We start from the raw sequence: 18,511 nt of genomic DNA, 5'->3' as shown, positions 1-18,511 counted from the left end.
TGTACAAAGGAGCAGTGAGAATGTTTGTTTTGCATACAGTCTGGTTCACCAACCAACACAGAAATGCAGCAAAGAAAGCACAGTACAGAATACAGTTGCAGCGAGAGGTAGCTAGAACAGAGCAAGGGTAATATTATTTTACTGGTGTGAGGTTCAATGATAATGGTGGGAAACTGTCTTTAAGTTTGCTGATGTGTAATCTCACAATCATGAATCTTCTTCCTGACAGGAATAGGGGAAGAGGGTGTGACCAGGATGGAAAGAGTCCTTTGATATGTTGGCTGTTTTCCAGAGGTAGTGGGAAGTATAGGTGGAGTCAATGGATGGGAAGGGGGGAGGGTAGTAATGTGATCATCTGCATTTACAATGCAACTTGACAGGATACTTTTGATGATGCATCTATAAAAGTTGTTGAGGAATATAGATATCATACCCTATTGCAGCCTAAAGGATAGAAAATCATGGATCTAGCTGGAGAGAAGGATGGGGAGCCCAAGGTCTTGGAGTTTGATGATGAGTTCATTTGGCACTATTGTGTTGAAGGTTAACATGCAATCCAGGAATAGTAGTCTGACATAGGTGTTCTTGATGTTTAGATGTTCAAGAGATGAATGCGGAACCAGGGAGATGATATCTGCCATGGGCCTGTTGTGTTAGTAGGTAAACTGAATTGGGTCGAGTCTGTCTGGGAGGCCATGATTAATGTTAGCCATGATCAACCTCTCAACATACTTGATAATGGTAGATGTTAGAGTCACTGGGCAATATCATTTAGACTTAATATTATGTTTTTCTTCAGCACCAGGATAATAATGATTAATACTTAAGGGACATGGGTACTTCTCCCTGTCTGCACAGGCTCAAAGGACCCATCCAGGGAATCAGTGTGACCAAGTGGTTTTGCGAAGGTTCAGTCTCAGGAAGCTTGATCTAATGTCTATGGCAGACACCATGGGTGTAGGCATGCCTAAGTAAGTAGTGCATGCTGTTGGCCCACTGGACTCCTGTTTGAAATGAGCATAGAATGTATTGAGCTCATCGGAGAGGAATGTGCTGTTGCTTTCTGTACTACCTGGTTTTGTTGCGTAGCCTGAAATAGTATCATTTGGTAACAGTTAAATAGCTGGTGGAGAGCGCATGTTGAAGGATTTATTGTCAGGTACATTAATATAAGTATGGTGTTGTGAGCGGGGTTTGGTGAGTAATGTAGCTGGAATGTTGAAATGTCACAGTAGCATTAATAATTTATTTTCTTTACTTTTAAAATGCAATGTAAGTAAAAACTTAGAGGTGGACCAAAATAACTTGTGACGGGCACCATAAAGTTAACTTGATTCACTCAAATGTAGCCTGCACTTTCCAAATTTGAATGATGTAGCTGCAGGTGAGAAATGTGCGTGTGGTACATGAAGCAGTCATGCATGAAGCAGACATACATGAAGCAGTCATGAATGATGCAGACATACATGAAGCAATCATGCAACAGTCTACAACTCATTTTGATGTGAAGAAAAGCATAAGAATGACTCAGCAGGGGAAAGTGGGGGCTCCAAAATTTTCTGGAACATCACTCAAAGCTCTATTGGTTGTGGAGAGGCTCACCAGTCTCTCAGAAACAAGATGGCTGTGCCTATCAGTGCTAGGTGTTAAGCCTCTGGGACCTGAATGAGATGCTGCAACCTGTTTATAGAGGTAACGTTCAGATCAATGAGTGCATCATTAATCATCAATCATCTGATCCATCCAACTCATACACTATACTCCATTACTGTACCTTACAGCTACACCCTTTTCCATACAAACTCCACTAGCTCTTTGACTGTGACTTACAGGAAACCCAAATGACTCAGGGATTTTACTGAATTGCCAATACCTGTTCTGACATAGTTTCACTTACCTTGATCACAACTTGCTGACCTTCCTCAAAATTTCTCATTTATCCTCCCTTTACCTTTGATCATCCACTACTGTTGACTGTCTCCATGTCAGCCCAAAACCTGAGGTCACATGCTCCCGAGCTTGGTTTGCGCATGAACTGATTTGTTTAATGGCCTTTGACAACCACCTCCACTAAAAGCGAGCATCGTTTCATCAGCTGGGATCCTGTAGCATGAAACCAGAGTATAAGGAGAAGAAAAGGCATGCACTACACAGGCATTAATGGAATGTAAAAAGATAATCACTCCTAATTTCTAATATGAACCTTGAATAATATTCTTTGATTTTATTTATAAATTTGGTTCAGGATGTTTCTTACGTGTTGGTCTCTTTCATAAATTCTTTTGTCCATCAGGTGAATGGAATGTTTCCCGTTTACTGGTCCTACATGGCTCACAGAATCATAAAATTGTACAATATTGAAACAGGCCCTTTGGTTCTTCGTATCTATGCTGGCCACCTGCCTATCTGTACAAATTCTGCTCATCTACATTAATTCTATATCTCTTGCTCTTTCCTGTCCAGATACTGCTTGAATATATGAAGCAGTCCTGCACTTGCCTCTCACCCACTGCCTTTCCACCCAGAACATTAAAAACATTCTCTTGCCTTTCTCTCCATTCAGCAGATCATCCTTTATGATGTCTCCAATGAAGAGTCACCACCTGAAAAATCCTCCACAGGCCCTTCTTTCTGCTTTGCAAAAGAACTGTTCCTTCCACAACTCTTTGATGAACTTTTCTGCTTTTGTTCTTGTTCTCATGGTGTCTGTCCATTTAACTGCAGTAGATGAAATACCTGTCCTTTTATACCTTTCCTTCCCACTATTCAGGGACCCAATCAGTCTGACCAGGTGTCTATTTCCATTTTTATATAATGCATTTGATGCTCACATGTGGTTATCTTGGGAGACAAGCTTTCCACAGACATACTTTACAAACCTACCAACTCCCACAATGACCTTGACTACACTTCTAATTCCAACTCAACTTCATTGAAATTTTATTCAAACAACTGCTGAGGATGACCAGGGCACCCCACTAGCTGAATGTTTGCTTCCATCTTCACTAAGGCAACCCTACTCACCTCCATGCAAGTGTCCCAATCAGGCCCTCGGTGCACTTTCTTGGCACTGACAACCCAACGCACAGCCACATAAGTGTCCTGGTCAGGTCTTCACAACACGTTCCTTGCATTAATTATCCGACTCAACTCCAAACAAGTGGCACCAGCAAAAAGAATACGCGCTTACTGAGGGTCATTGCTTGTTCCGCGGAGCAAACCTATACATGTCCAATGACATTTCAGTGCTCCCCCATGGGGTCCATCTTATTTATGTGAATATTTATTTATTTATTTATTTATTTACTTCCTAGATTTTCTTTTTTTGGCCTGTTGTTTGAGTTTTCAGTTGATTGAATTCTGGATAATGGAGACTTTATTATATTACTTTTCTAATTCAAGGACTTAGCATATTATAGAGTTTGCAGTGAATATACATCCACAAAATTGGTGTAAAAAGCATTAATCAGAATTTTTTTAAATGCTCAATGCACAAAATCAGTATCCCTTCCCTTTTGTTATGAATAAGGCAAAGTTGTGAATCATCTCAAATTTGGTTTTCATACTGTTTTATATCTTCTGGTTATCAGTCCAACATGTTAATTACCATTACTATGGATCAAAAGAGGAACCATGTAACTCTTTGACATGGTTGGCAGTATGTTAAAAATATACCTGGGTTAATAAAATGCAAAATTACCTTAGCAATATATCTTATTCTTTGTTGACAATTACTCCCCATGGTAACTAAATGATTTTTTTATCAAGATAATCCAGTGTAATCTAGACTGCAGACAGTCAATTTACTTTTCTCTCAGACCAAGATCATTCCCTCAATTGCTGTGTGTCTCTCATCATATTTTATGGTTGTAAAGTATTTTTAGCCCTAATCTTGAACACTTTCCAGTATAATAATATTTCAAGCACAATAACCAAACTTACTCATTGGTTTTGAAAATAAAATCTTGTATCTTTGGAGCATGGAAGGATGAGAGGAGACTTGATAGAGGTCTATAAGATTATGAGAGGGTGGAGAGCCAGCACTTGTTTCCTAGGGCAAGTTCAGCAAACACCAAAGGACACAAGTACATAAGTGAAGGGAGAGAAGTTTAGGGGAGACATCAGGGGTAAGTTTTTTTACACAGAGAGCTGTGGGTGCCTGGGATGGTGGTGGAAGCTGAAACATTGGGGGCATTTAAACATCTCTTAGATATATGGATGAAAGAAAAATAGAGGGTTATGGGCAGGGAGGTTTAAGTTTTTTAGGAAGTGATATATGGGTCAACACAACATCAAGGGCTGAAGGGCCTGTTCTGTGCTGTATTGTTCTATGTTCAATGTCTTTACATAACCAAATGTCTCTGACATTTGTTTTAGCTCTTTATTCATACTCTTGATAATTCATCCAAAGGCTGTTTGGAAAGTAGTATGTACTCATTAATGTGTACATAAATGATGAATTTATGATTAAAAACATTAATTGGAAATCATTGAAATTTGTGGATGAGATGAGTTGCTCTACCAGTTAGCACAAGAAAACACAATCCCTCTTCCATCCTCCTATGTGTTCCAAGAGACGCCTGAATTTGCAATGCAAACATGAATTAAACTTTCTGCAACAAAAAAAAGTTCAGGCCATGGATTCTTTTGATAAGAGGACCAATATATCAAAAAAGTCAATTAACCACCAAGACAACAAGGAATTAATCAAAATTCTGTGATCCTAAATCTATTTCTTGAATTTGAAAATTCTTATTTGTTTCAGAGTTCTTTACAATCAGTTTCCATTATGATTTTATTTCCTTTGTTTTATTTTAGATCCAAATTCACCATTTTCATTTCCATCATCACTATGTTTCTTTCTCCTTTAATCCCATTAATTTAAAAAAAGACAGATAATAGAGAACCCATTGGTCTTTCATCCATTTGTGGCACAGAACTTTGGAGGGGAGACTGTATGGTGGAGACCATAATATATGGGTTACATTGTGATGTTTTGCTGCAGTAAAACTTGGGACAATATTTTCACTGACAGGAAATAAATATAGAATAATTATATCACAATATTTTTTTCCTTTTCTGTTTTGGTTTTAGAACCATAGGCATTTCCATCTGCTAAAGCAGAGTACCATTCCATTTCTACATTTGCCCAGTAATCCTAATACAGTTGGAAAATTCCAGGAATGCCGTTTCTTATCTACATTAGAAAACCCTGAAGATTCACATCATGCACTGGAACACAATGTGCTACCTAATGTGTAGTAGCACTGCTTCCTTACATTAGTGTTGATTGATGTGAGACACATACATTAAATAAAACATACATGAATGAATAAACATACAGACAGTTTACTTAAGGGATCAAACAACCTTCCAACCCTCTGAACTTTGTACTGTTAAGAGCAGAGAATGATATGTCAATGGTGTATCACCTATGCTTCAGGCTGACATACTTGCTGAGTCTGGACTTAGCTTCAGTGGATTTTCTGGCACCAAACTTCCTGTGCAGTGCCAGACAATCATTCAAGGTGAACCATTGTACACCAGCCGAACTCTGTCTGCATGAATGACATGGTGTGTTGGTAGGGGATGAAAAACAAGATGTAAAGCTTTTCAAGAGCCCTGTTTCCTCCAATTCTGACAATTTATCTATCCCCCTTTTCCAATTGCCTCCACCATTTACAGCTTCATCCTAAGTGGTCTCTGGAATCCCCGTTTCCCTGAGCACTCTAGCTCTCTATCTCCTTCTTAACATACATAGAAATACTTCAGCTTTCCCTGTTGATCAAGCTTTTACTCACTCTTCCCAATATGCTTTCTTTATCTTGGCATGGTACTACAGATATCTTACTGTGAGGTGACCTTCAAGAGTCAGATGATCATTGCCTGCATATCAATTTATATATTTAACATCTATTCTTGGCTAAAGTTCTTAGCCTATTTTGGTGAGAAAAATAACGCTAGTTTCAAATTTCGTCTACCAGAAAAATATGCAGAATATTTTTCCAAGTAGTGCATTCTTCCAAAAACAATTTTAAAGTAGCATTAGGATAGTTTACACCCAAAAAGAAGCTTTCTAAAAGGGGTCTCTATGGTTCCCAATAGAACCACAGTTACTTATGTGGAGCTGTTGATACTTTACTGTGCAGCAGTCAAAAGCACGTGTTGGCCACACTGCAGAAACAAGTGGCTGCCACTGAGAAGAGAGAGGCTGGAGGAAAGAGAGCCCTCACAGAATCTCAAAATCCATGATATGTGATAAACATGATATGTGGAAGGTCTTGGACAGTGGTTCTCAACCTTTTTCTTTCCACTCACATACCACTTTATGTAATCCCTATGCCATTGGGGCTCTGTGATTAGTAAGGGATTGCTTAAGCTGGTATGTGAGTGGGAAGGGAAGGTGGAGAATCACTGCTCTAGACCCAATTGTTACTGAAATAATTTGCTTGAAAAAATTATTGGCCCATTTCCTTTGGAGTTATGAAATATCGAGTCAATTAGGTAAAATTAAAATAGTGCTTTCAAACTTTTTCTTTCCACTCACGTACCACCTTAAGCAATCCCTTACTAACCTTAGAGCACCTATGGCATAGGGATTACTTAAAGTGGTATGTGAGTGGAAAGAAAAAGGTTGAAAACCTCTGGTCTAGGAAAAGGGATGGGATGGGGAAAATGTTAAATTATCAATTGTATAATCTCTTAAATTTCCTCTTCAATGAGATGTTTCTCATTGAAGGACAATTGACTTAATTTGCTTTATCTGTTAGCCTCTCAATATGTCACCTTAATCATTGCATGGCAAATTCATTAATAAATTCTGAGGAATATTTCTTTCAAATACAGGTCTTCAATGCAAACTAATCATAATTAATATTCAGCATCAATGAAGTGTCTGAACCCTATTTAATTCCACAAAATCTCCTGCAATCTATTATTTCTACAAAAAAATTAATAACAACTAATGTTACAATTAATATCACTACCTTTTCCAATATCTAGCACACTATCTCAACTAATTAAATATTCACATGTTCAGTGAATAATTAGAGTTATTCAATAATTGGCCTTAAGCATTTTTTTTAATTGGCGAACCAAGGCACTAATATTTATTTGCTATCTATCAATGAGGAAGATGATAGGAAATGTGGAAGTCAAACTTAATGATGGGGAGAAGAAAGAGTGAGTGAGACAAGTAGAGATTGGCTCATGGGTAATATGACAAAAGATCTACAGTGCTTTCTGTGTTTTAGTGGTTTGATCTGTAACATCCTGCATTTATGCATAAATCTCATCTGCATGGTTCAAATAAATAAAGCAGTTAAGTAATTCCCAAGAAAATGCCACTGTGGAGAAAACAGAAGGGAAACCATGATGAGTAACCAAACTCTTGTGGTGAGGCACAGCATTGCCTGTATACTGTGCAGACTGGTCCGGCTCCAACTCTGTAAATCCTCCCCATAAGATACCCCAATAAAGGCTGAGCCGCTCTAGTCCCCTCCCTTCATACCAGGATTGGAACCTGGGCAAAAGCATGGGAAAACATGCCTGTGTTTTAGACTATTAAAGTCTTTAATCACTTGCTTCTAGTCTGCTTGTGGTTAGTGTCCCGCTACAACCCCATTGAAAAGAACGACGATTAAAGGAGGATTTTGGAGAGTGGGAAAGATGTACCAAGAAAGGGGGTGGATTCTGGGAGTGCAAGAATAATTGGACGGTCAAGTATATCAGGTAATTCTGCTGCCTCACAGATTCGGAATTGAGTATATATCTGAGTTCCAGGATTGTCTATAAGGAATTTCCATATTATCCTCTTTCCGAGGTGCTCCAATTGTTCCCACAGCAAAATAAACTCCCCAAGTGGTAAGTTAATTGAACATGATAAATCAATCAGAACTTTCAGTGGTAGAAAAATCAGCTTTTAAGCATTTGATAATGGGATACTAGGAAATAAGTGGTGGGCTGGTTTGATCAGATTGCCTTGAGAGCAATCTCTGTTAGAGATTTGAGGGACCAAATGTCTCCTTTATGTTAAAGGGAAATGCAAAAACCATCTGACACTAGCTGTGAGGTGAGGTAATCAAACCGAAATTTAAAACAAATAGCATTTGTATAAGAATTTCTACATTCTCAGAGGTCCCAAAATTCTTCACAAAACTATGCAGCAATATATATAACATACTCAATATCCAAATACTGAACAGCAAAATAGCAATTGAATAAATAACTACAGTAAACTAGTGGTGGCTGAAAAATAATTGTTAGCCAAGATGCCTCCAACCTTCCTTTGAATAATATAATTCGATCTTTTACATATACTTACGGCCTTGGCTTAGGCTCAAATATACCAATCCTTTTCTATTCCACTAAAGTGACAACCTTGAATTTGAGCTGAACTTTCCAGGGTGGTAATTGAATTCTAAAATGAGCCAAGCTGACACAAGGTTGTGCTGAGGCCATGGAGGAACTTGTAGATGAAGTCCAGAATCTTGAAGCGAATGCACTAAAGAACCACTGGCAGCCAATGGATGTCAACGAGGAAAATGAAAATAAATTACTTGAGCCTTGGGAGGATTATAGGATGGAAAATAAAGAGTTCTGTGGTCCAGTTATGGTTTAGTTAGATCAATGCTTTAAACCATAACAGAGGGTCTCCCTACACAAAGGATGATTTAATATCATAAGCTTAAATACCTTGGTATAGAGTTTCCAGGGATATAATCATTTTAGTTTGTTCCTTTGATTCTAATGTTGTCTTTCAATAAATAGACTATAAAAATCTTTATACAGTAAAAGTCCCAAAATCCAGATGCCAGAGATCCGGACCACCCGAGAATCCAGACTCTCAAACTTTCTTATTTATTGGGTTTTTGTGTGTGAGCTTGCCCAAGTGCCACAGATGCACAGCGGCCACAAGCGGACAGAGAAACTCATTTGTGTACTGTATTTTTCATTTACAATGTTGATTTTTGAACATAATTTCAAGCATTACACACCCTTTTTTTGTAGTGAAAAACTTTGCTTACATTTTTGTTGCATTGATTTTATTTTTCTTAAAATAATTGAAGCATGCTGTATTTGCTAATGAATAAACTATCAAAAAGTACCTGTTCGTCACTTCTTTATTCTTCCTTAAATTTTAATTTACTGCCTGAGAATCCAGAAAATCTGAAGATCCGAACAGAACCCATCCCTGAAGAGTCTGGATTTTAGTATTTTTACTGCATTATGTTCAACTTTGGTCTTGAAACAAAGTAATCAGCTCTTTCAGTGTTTTTGCAAGTAGAGAACAATTGGACTCATTCATTTATCATAATCATTTTATTAAGCTCATTTCTTGAATCTGGGTGTCACTGGCAAGGCTAGCATTTATTTATATTCTTAAATGTCCTTAAAATGGTGAGGTAGTGGGGTACGTTTGTGGGGTGCTGCATTTCTTCAGATAAGGCATGATTATTCACTTCACTGAGAGCTTTAAACTCATGGATGTTGAAGGAACAGAGATATGCACTGAGGTTGATTACTTGAGAGGGGTTGAGATCATTTTTCTGTGGTCTTGCAGTCTTTATCATTCTTGGTCATAAAGATTATGAGTTTTGGAATTGTCAAATAACTTGTCTGAACTTGCAGGGCTCTTTTTTAGATGTTGCACGCAGTGTCACGGAACATTATTTGTGGATGGAGTGAATATTTTGGGTTGTTGATGAGGTATCACGTAGGAAGCTTCCTTTCTCCTGGATAAGGTTCAACTTCCTGACAAAGGTAATTGAATCAAAGTGATCGACAAGGAAATAACTTATCTATGTCAACTAGGCTAGTCCACACAGACTGTTGGCAATTTGTGGTCGAAGGACCCTCACGTATAATGAGCTGCTGGAGATTGGCTCATGGAAACTAGGAATCAGAATTGGAATTCAAGAAGGTGCGGAGGGAATTAGAGCTCTCAAAGGGCCTTGGGCGCTGAAGGTTTCCTGATCGTATCGGAGGTTTGGAACTGGAGCTCTGGTTGCCGATGGTTTGAAATAGTCTGTATAGCTGCAGAGGCCTGCTGAAGGGCTGGAGGCAAATCCATGGACAAGTGACTCTGACAGGGCTCTCTTTTGTTTCACTTTCTCCTATTGTTAGTGATGCCAGACTGTGCCTTACAGCAGACAAAGTTGAACTAAACTGTAACATGTGTACTACATTTAAATGTATTATTACATGATAATAAAAGGAACCTTTGAAACTTTGAACCTATTACCCTGCATTTGGCCCCTATCTGTCCAAACTTTTCAATACTACAACATACTCTCTCGACCTCTGAAGATCCTCCACTGTTAGTATGTCTTCAGAAGAGTGCCAAGAGAATTACTCAGGGTTGTATGTGATGTCATGTATGTACTGTGAAAATAAATATGAATACTTTAGATATTAAAATTGTTCCCGACTCTACCACTTTCTCTGGCAGCTAATTCCATATACTCTCCACCCCATGCATGAAAAAGGTATGTCTAGTTGCACATAATCAAGGGGTCCTTCATCTGTCAAAGAATCGAAGGCAATGCAAGCAAATGTGAATATCTCCATTTCTAATCTTATCTGATAAAGCAGATAAAGATGGATGGTCTAGGTCACAGCCCAGACAAAGTCCTGCAGTGAGGTTCAGGGCTGGAATAAAAGGTCACCAACAGCCACAAGTTCCTTTCTATGACTTCAATCATTCGAATGCTTTCCCTTGATATCCAATGACTTAAGTTTTATCCAGTTTCTTGATGCGTCACCTGGTTAAATGCTCCCTTGACACCAAGGACAGTCATTCTTGGCTAAAATTCAAATGCTTGGTCCATGTTTCACCATAGAACCTTCAGCCCTTCTAGTGTGTGCCGAACCTTTTTTTTGCCTAGTCCCACTGACCTGTACCCAGTCCATAGCCATCCATACCTCTCCCATCCATGTACCTTTAGATGTTAAAATTGAGCCCGCTTTCACCACCGCAGCTGACAGCTTGTTCACATTCCTATCACTCTCTTTGTGAAGAAGTTCCTCCTCATGTTCCCCCTAAACTTTTCCCCTTTCTATCTTAACCCATGTCCTATGGTTTATATCTCACCTACCCTCAGTGGAAAAAACCTATCTATATTTACTATGTCATTCACTCACATAATTTTAAATACCTCTATCAAATCTCCCGTCATTCTTCTATGCTCCAGGGAATAGTCCTAACCTGTTTAACCTTGGCATGTAACTCAGTTCCTGAAGTCCAGGCAGCATCCTAGTAAATCTTCCCTGCACTCTTTCTATCTTATTGATATCCTTCCTGTAGTTAGGTGATGAAAACTGCACACAGTACCCAAATTTGGCTTCACCAATGTCTTATACAACTTTACTGTAACATCCAATCTTCTATACTTAATACTTCAATTTATGAAGGACAATATGCCAAAAGCTCACTTTTACAACCTTTTCCACCTGTGACACCACATTCAGAAAATTATATATCTGTATTCCCAAATCCCATTGTTCTACCGCGCTCCTCAGTGCCCTCCCATTTACCATGTATCTCCTTTCTTGGTTTATCCTTTCAAAATGCAACACCTCACACTTGTCTGCATTAAATTCCATTGCCATTTTTCAGCCTATTTTTCCAGCTGGTCCAGATCCCTCTGCAAGCTTTGAAAACCTTCTTCGCTGTCCTCAATGCCTCCAATCTTAGTGTCATCTGCAAACTTGCTGATCCAAATTACCTCATTATTATCCAGATAATTAATATAGATGACAAACTACAATGGCCCCAGCACTAATCTCTGAGGCACACCACTAGTCACAGGCCTCCAGTATGATAAGCAATCATCCACCACTATTCTCTGGCTTCTCCCATCCAGCCATTGTCAAATCACCATGAACATCAGCATCTGAACCTTCGTAACTAACCTCCCATGTGGGACTTTGTCAAAGGCCTTACTAAAGTCTGTGTACACAACATCCACTTTACTTCATCATCTTACTTGGTAACCTCCTCAAAAAACTCTGTAAAATTGGTTAAATGAAATCTACCATGCACAAAGCCATGATGATTATCACTAATCAGTCCATGCCTATCCAAATAATTGTATATCCAATCTCTTAGAACATATTCCAATAATTTGCCTATTATTAATGTTAGGCTTACCAGCCTATAATTTTTAGGATTACTTTTGGAGATTTTTTAAAACAATGCAACAACATGAGCTACCCTCCAATCCTCTGGCAGAATACCAATGACTCAGGTTATTTTAAATATTTCTGCCAGAGCCCTGCAATTTCTACACTATCCTCCCTCAAGGTCCAAGGGAATATCTTGTCAGGCCTTGTGGATTTATCCACCCTTATTTGCTTTAAGACAGCAAGCACTTCCTCCTCTTTAATCTGTATAGGTTCCATGACCTCACTGTTTATTTTCCTTACTTCCCATGACTTTGTGCTTGCTTCCTGAGTGAATACTGATTTTTAAAAATTAAGAACTCCCCCATCTTTTAGGCTCCATATAAATCTAACCACTCTGAACTTCAAGGAGACCAATTTTGTCCCTTACTATACTTTTGCTCTTAATATACCTTTAAAAAACCTTAGGATTTTCCTTCATATTGTTGGCCAAAGGTTTTTCTTGCATTTTTTATACTCCTCAAGTACCTAATTTGCTCCATGTTGCCTATACCTGCTCTACACCTCTCTCTTCTTCTGAATCAGATCCCCAATATCCCTCAACAAACAAGCTTTCTCTATGCCTACTAACCTTACCTTTAATTCTGAGAGGAACATATAAAATCTGCACTCTCAAAATTTCACCTCTGAAGGTCTTCCATTTACCTTGTACATCCTTGACTGAAAACAACTCATCCCAATTCTAGATCCTTTCTCATTTCCTCAACTTTGGCCTTTCTCCGATTTATTATCTCAGCCCAAGGCCCAGACCTATCCTACTCCATAATTAACTTGAAACTAATGGCATTATGATCACTGGACCCAAAATGTTCTCCTACACATACTTCTGTCACCTGCCCTGTCTCATTCCCTAATAGTGGATGCCTATAAATATATTGATTTAGAAAACTTTCCTGAACACATTTGACAAACTCCAGCTGATAAGAATTTAATTGATATAATTTTTCAATTTAAAACCTTTCTATAATGGTTTAATAAATAATATTTATGATATGTTGTTGGTAATAAGAGAGGCTCTCTCATATAAAATTTTTAAAAGCCGGAACAGGCCTTCCGCTTTTAATTCCTGAAGAAACTTGAAACGTAATTTTCAAATTGATTAATGCTTCTTTAGGTGCCTGCCACTCTCCCCTACTTTTTAAATCAACATAGAGCTCACATGTTCAAAGTCAAACTATCTCTAAAACTATATTTTTATGCTGATGTATCTCCTCATTGTGATAAATGCAACAATGGACATACTCCATTAATTCATATGTTCTGAACTTGCCAGTCTTGAGAAATATTGGATTGAAATTTTTCAAACTTTCTCTGCACTTTTTCAAATTAATTTAAAACCAAATCCATTAACTCAATGGTTCTCAACCTTTTTTCTTCCATTCACATACCACTTTAAGTAATCCCTATGTCATTGGTGCTCTGTGATTAGTAAGGGATTGCTTAAGATGGTATGTGAGTGCGAAGGGAAGATTGAGAATCACTGGATGCCCAACTCTGAACCCTCCCCTCAGTCTACACTGAAGCTCTTGATGCCTGACTCCAAACCCTCCTCTATGTGTCCCCTCCAGTACGCATGTGGAGTAGTAGGCCGAGTATCTTGGTACATGCCATTAGACTTCAGGCTCAAGGAATCATCCCAAACACTTCTGCAGAAAGATTGTTTTGTCCTGTCTGATAGATCATTCAATGTAGGATGATGCCAGGACAATTTCTTCACAGAACAGCACCTTCATCTGACTGAATGGTGTATGATCTTGGTTGGACTTCACTAAGGCCAGTTTCCTTATGAGTCCATAAGTTTGTTTGGTCTTTTAGCCTTACTTGGTCACCATTGTAGAGTTCCAGTAGGTTTTTTGTTCCTCCCTCAAAGTAATACTTTTGCTTTTCTTTCTATTGTTCTTTAAACTTCCTCACTTTCTCCCCTTTTTGTTTTTAGGAGGATCTCCTGAATGGGTAGATTTGATCTTAGACTACATCCCATAAAGAGTTGTGCTGGTGACATACCATATTTGAGTGGTGTTGTGCATTATACTAGCATGCTTTAGTAGAAGTCCGTTCCACTGTCTTTTCACTGTCTGTACTCATTTTTCCACTCGACCATTGGATGTGGTGTGTACAAAGTCCCACTCTTCGGCAAAATCTCGGAAATCTAAATTGCAAAACTGGGGTCCATATTCTGTGAAGACCTCACTTGCCATGTCATGTCTGGAGAATATGGCTTTCATACCTGTTATTACAGCATCTGCAGTGGTGGTGTTCAGTTTACACACCACTGGATAAAGGGAGTAATAGTCTGTGACTACAAGATAGTCCTTCCCTTGACATTCAAATAGGTCAGGGCCTACCTTCTGGTAAGGTCTGTGTGGTGCTGGGTGTGGATTTAATGGTTCTGCAGGATTGCTTGCTTGATATTTCTGGCATATTGTACAATTTGACATTTCATTTGTTATATCATTGTTGATTCTTAGCCAGCACATCACATCTTGGGCTCTTTCCTTACACTTTTCAATTCCAAGATGTCCTCCATAGATCTTTTTTAACATCTCTTTTCTCAGACTCTTTGGAATAAGGATTTTACTTCCTTTGTAGATGATGTCTTCAACCATTGATAGTTTCACTCTGCAGTTCCAGTACTCTGCAACGTCAGGTGAGCAGTCCTGCTTCATGTTGGGCCATCCATCCAAGATGTTTTTTTCTCAGTTGTCTCAGTGTTTCATCTTTATTTGTCTCTGACTTTATGAGCTCCATTTTTGCATCTGATATGGGCAGTGCATTTGTGATCATGTCCATGAAGGCATTCATGTCTTCATCCATTTTGTTGTTTGCAGGATCTCTCATGTCAACAGTTCTTGACAACATGTCTGCTGTGTACATTAGTTTACCCGGAGTTATGCCACATTTAATGTATAGCATTGCAGTCTAATCATCTTTCTTTATATTCTTAGTGGACATTCATTTAATGGCTTTTGGAACAATGCAATCAAAGGCTTATGGTCAGTCTCTACACTGATTGCTTGTCCGGACACAAATTGATGAAATCTTTTACAGGTGTATGTGATGCTGAGCAGCTCCTTTTCAATTTGAGCGCATCGCATCTCTGCATCTGTCATTGCGTGTGATGGATATGCAATGGGTTGCCAGTCATCACATTTTTTGCAGAGCCCACTATGTGATGCATCTGATGATACCTTGATGGGTCTCGCTGGGTCGTAAAACCGCAGAACTGGTTCCTCTGTGAACAGTTTCTTTAGTTCCCTATGACTTTTCATGGTCATGATCCCACTCCCATTCAATGTTCTTTTCTGTTCGTCTTCTCAATGGAGCCATCTTTTCTGAGAGGTTGGATATGAATTTACCCATATAGTTGACCATTCCATTAAACCTCTGTATGTCCTTTTTGCATTGTGGCCTTGGCATGTTCCCAATGGCGGACACCTTTCTGGGATCTGGTCTGATGCCCTCACTGCCAATAATGTCTCCTGCAAATGCTAGATCTGTCACCCCGAGGTGGCATTTCTCTCTATTCAGCTTCAGGTTTGCTTTCCTTGTTGCTTCGAGCACATTCCTTATCTCTCATCATGATCCTTTCTCCTGGTTCCCCAGACTATGATGTCATCCACTGAGGTATTAACTCCGTCCAAGTGCTCATAGACCATATGGATAGTTTTGTGATACACTTCAGGAACTGAGGCAATCCCAAATGATAACCTTAGGAATCTGCCAAATTGTCTTTTGAACATGCACAATCTTGAACTTGCTTCATCCAATTTTAACTGCCAAAATCCTGATGAATCATCTAACCTGCTGAAAATCTTTGCATTTGCAAACGGTGACATGATTTCTTCATGTGTTGGAAGCTTAAACTGTTATTTCTTTATTGCTCTATTTAGATCTCTTGGATCCAGGCAAATTCTAAGCTTTCCATTATTTTTGTCCTCAATGACAAATGAACTCACCCACTCTGTTGGCCCATCTATCTTCTGAATCACATTCAGGTTTCCATCCTGTCCATCTCTACCTTTAGCTGCTTTTGAAGTGCAAGTGGATCTTTTCTGCATGGATGTATTATCGGTGGCACATATTAATCCTGGAAGGCAGCCTAGACCCTGAAATAGGTCACTGTACCTTTCATTGACTGTCTCTCCTTCGCTTTCCACAATGAGGACTCTTTTTACCAGGTTCAGTTTCTCAAAGGCTGTTAAACCTATACATCCTTTGGTACCACAATGAATGTTAGCATATGCTCTTTGTCCTTGTGTTTCACTTTGACCATACATTCTCCTTGCACTGATATATTGGTACCTGAATATCCTGTCACCTTCACTTTTGTTCCATACATCTTTTGTCTGGATCTAATCTTCTTAAAATCAGTCTTTGATATTACATTAATTTGTGCTCCAGTATCCAATTTAACTGAAATGTATATGTCATTCACTTTTAATCTCAACATCCAGTCTCTGTTTTCTTTCTTGTTTTCAGTCACAACATCTCGATCTCCCTTTCATTTACTGCATGAACCTTGCTTTGTTGCACTTGGTTCCTACAGCAACAGCCATAATGATTGCTTTTGTTGCACATATTGCATGTTTTAACATATGCTGGACACTTTTTTGGTAGGTGATGTGTACCGCATCGACGACATGGCTTTCGATTGTCTCTTTCCTTTTTGTTCACTGGCCATGCCTTTCTTTCCACTTTGGTGCTCTTTTTGTTAAACGGTTTATATCTGTTCTTGCTCACTGCTTCCACTTTGCAGCTAGTTTTATTGAACAGCTCTTTTGCCTGTGTTTTTAGAGTTTCTGTAGCCCTAAAGAGTGCTATGGGTTTTTCCAGGTCTAGATTTTGCTCTCTTAGCAGTCTTTCCCTTGGTCTATTATCTGGAATACCACACTCAAGTCTATCTTTTATTGGCAAGGCGGTCAGTCCATCAAATTCACACATTTTGCTTCTGTTTCTCAATTCAGTCACATACTGATCAATACTTTCTTCCATTTTCTGCTCACATGTGAAAAATCTGTGCCTTTCAAACATCACATTACATTTAGGTATGCAGTATGACTCAAGCTGTTCCATTATTTTTTCCAGTTTCATTTTGTCTCCTTCAGCAGCAAATGTGAAGTTATTATACACCTCCAGGGATTCATCACCATGACATGTAAGAAAACTGATGCTTTCATTTTATCACTTTTCTCGTCAGCTCCGATTGCCACTATATACAATCCAAAATGCTGTTTAAATCTGTTCCAATTTTCAGCCACATTACCTGTCATCTGAAATTTCACTGGTGGATATAATCCTTTCATTTTTTAGTTTGTTAGTTTCTCTTCACTGATCAGTTGCTGTCTTTAGATTTTACCTTTTAAAGTATTTCCTTCTAATTTCCTTCATCTCACTTCTGACACTATGTTTCATCTTGTATGTGTGAGTTCTTTGACAACACATGGATGAAGGAAAAGGTTATTTACTTTAAAGTTGATGTCAACAGCACCATGAGGCATGCCATGAGGCTGCAAGTCTCCTTTACAGACCTACCATACTGTGTGTCAGCCCCCTGCTGGCAGCCAAGTCTAATCAAACAGTAACTATAATCAAGGCCTTGCTAGTGGCCATGCAAACATGATCACTATCATTACACCAGTCAGTATACTTTCTGTATAGACACAGACATCACATTACATACGTGACATGGTCTTGGTGAAAGCATTGGTAAGTCAAGTATTTGTGAGTAGTTTCTTGAATAAGTGTCATTTGATAATGCTGTCAACAACATTTCCACCACCACTCCGAGGATTGAGAATAGGCTGATTGGATAGTAATTAATCTGATTGGATTTCATCTACTTTTTGAAAACACAAAATGGCTGGGAAATTTTCCACAGTGTTGGGTAGAATAGCTTGGCTGAAGATGCAGATTATTCCAAATTACAAATCTGGGAAGTTGTCTGGTCACACATCCTGTGCTCTGGTCAGTGATTTTGGGCATTTCTTGATAGTGAGATAGATGAAATCAGTTGGCTAGAGACTGATTCCTGTGATAGCAGGGATCATAGTAGGAAATGTGATATTTCTTACTGAAAGTGACTACAAATGCTACAGCCTTTTCTTTAGTACAAAAATGCTGGGCCCTGCTATTGATGAAGATTGTGAGGCTCTTTGAATGGTGATGGAAAATTACACACCTAGCAGGAGGAAGAGGCTTTGTGTCTAATTTTCCAGCACCATTCAAAATGTGACAACTAAGAATGATAGGGTTGTAGACCATTGGTGGGGAAGTCAATAATCCCAAGCCAGGAAATGCTGTTTGTACAAAGTAGCCTTAAGTTAAAAAA

The 18,511-nt window shown here is 38.8% G+C and overlaps 1 long non-coding RNA gene across 7 annotated transcripts in view; it reads right to left on the bottom strand.

Moving 5' to 3' along the window:
• LOC138760476 (uncharacterized) overlaps positions 1–18,511 on the bottom strand; it is a 139,383-nt gene that overhangs the window by 95,100 nt on the left and 25,772 nt on the right. For all 7 annotated transcript variants that reach the window (XR_011355639.1, XR_011355638.1, XR_011355642.1 and 4 more), the window contains exon 2: positions 1,898–2,103. This is a non-coding gene — a long non-coding RNA (uncharacterized lncRNA). The remainder of the gene's footprint in view (positions 1–1,897; positions 2,104–18,511) is intronic.

Source organism: Narcine bancroftii, chromosome 4 (genome assembly GCF_036971445.1).
Source record: "Narcine bancroftii isolate sNarBan1 chromosome 4, sNarBan1.hap1, whole genome shotgun sequence".
NCBI classification, from domain to species: domain Eukaryota; kingdom Metazoa; phylum Chordata; class Chondrichthyes; order Torpediniformes; family Narcinidae; genus Narcine; species Narcine bancroftii.
This window is presented reverse-complemented; position numbering and strand designations above follow the sequence as displayed.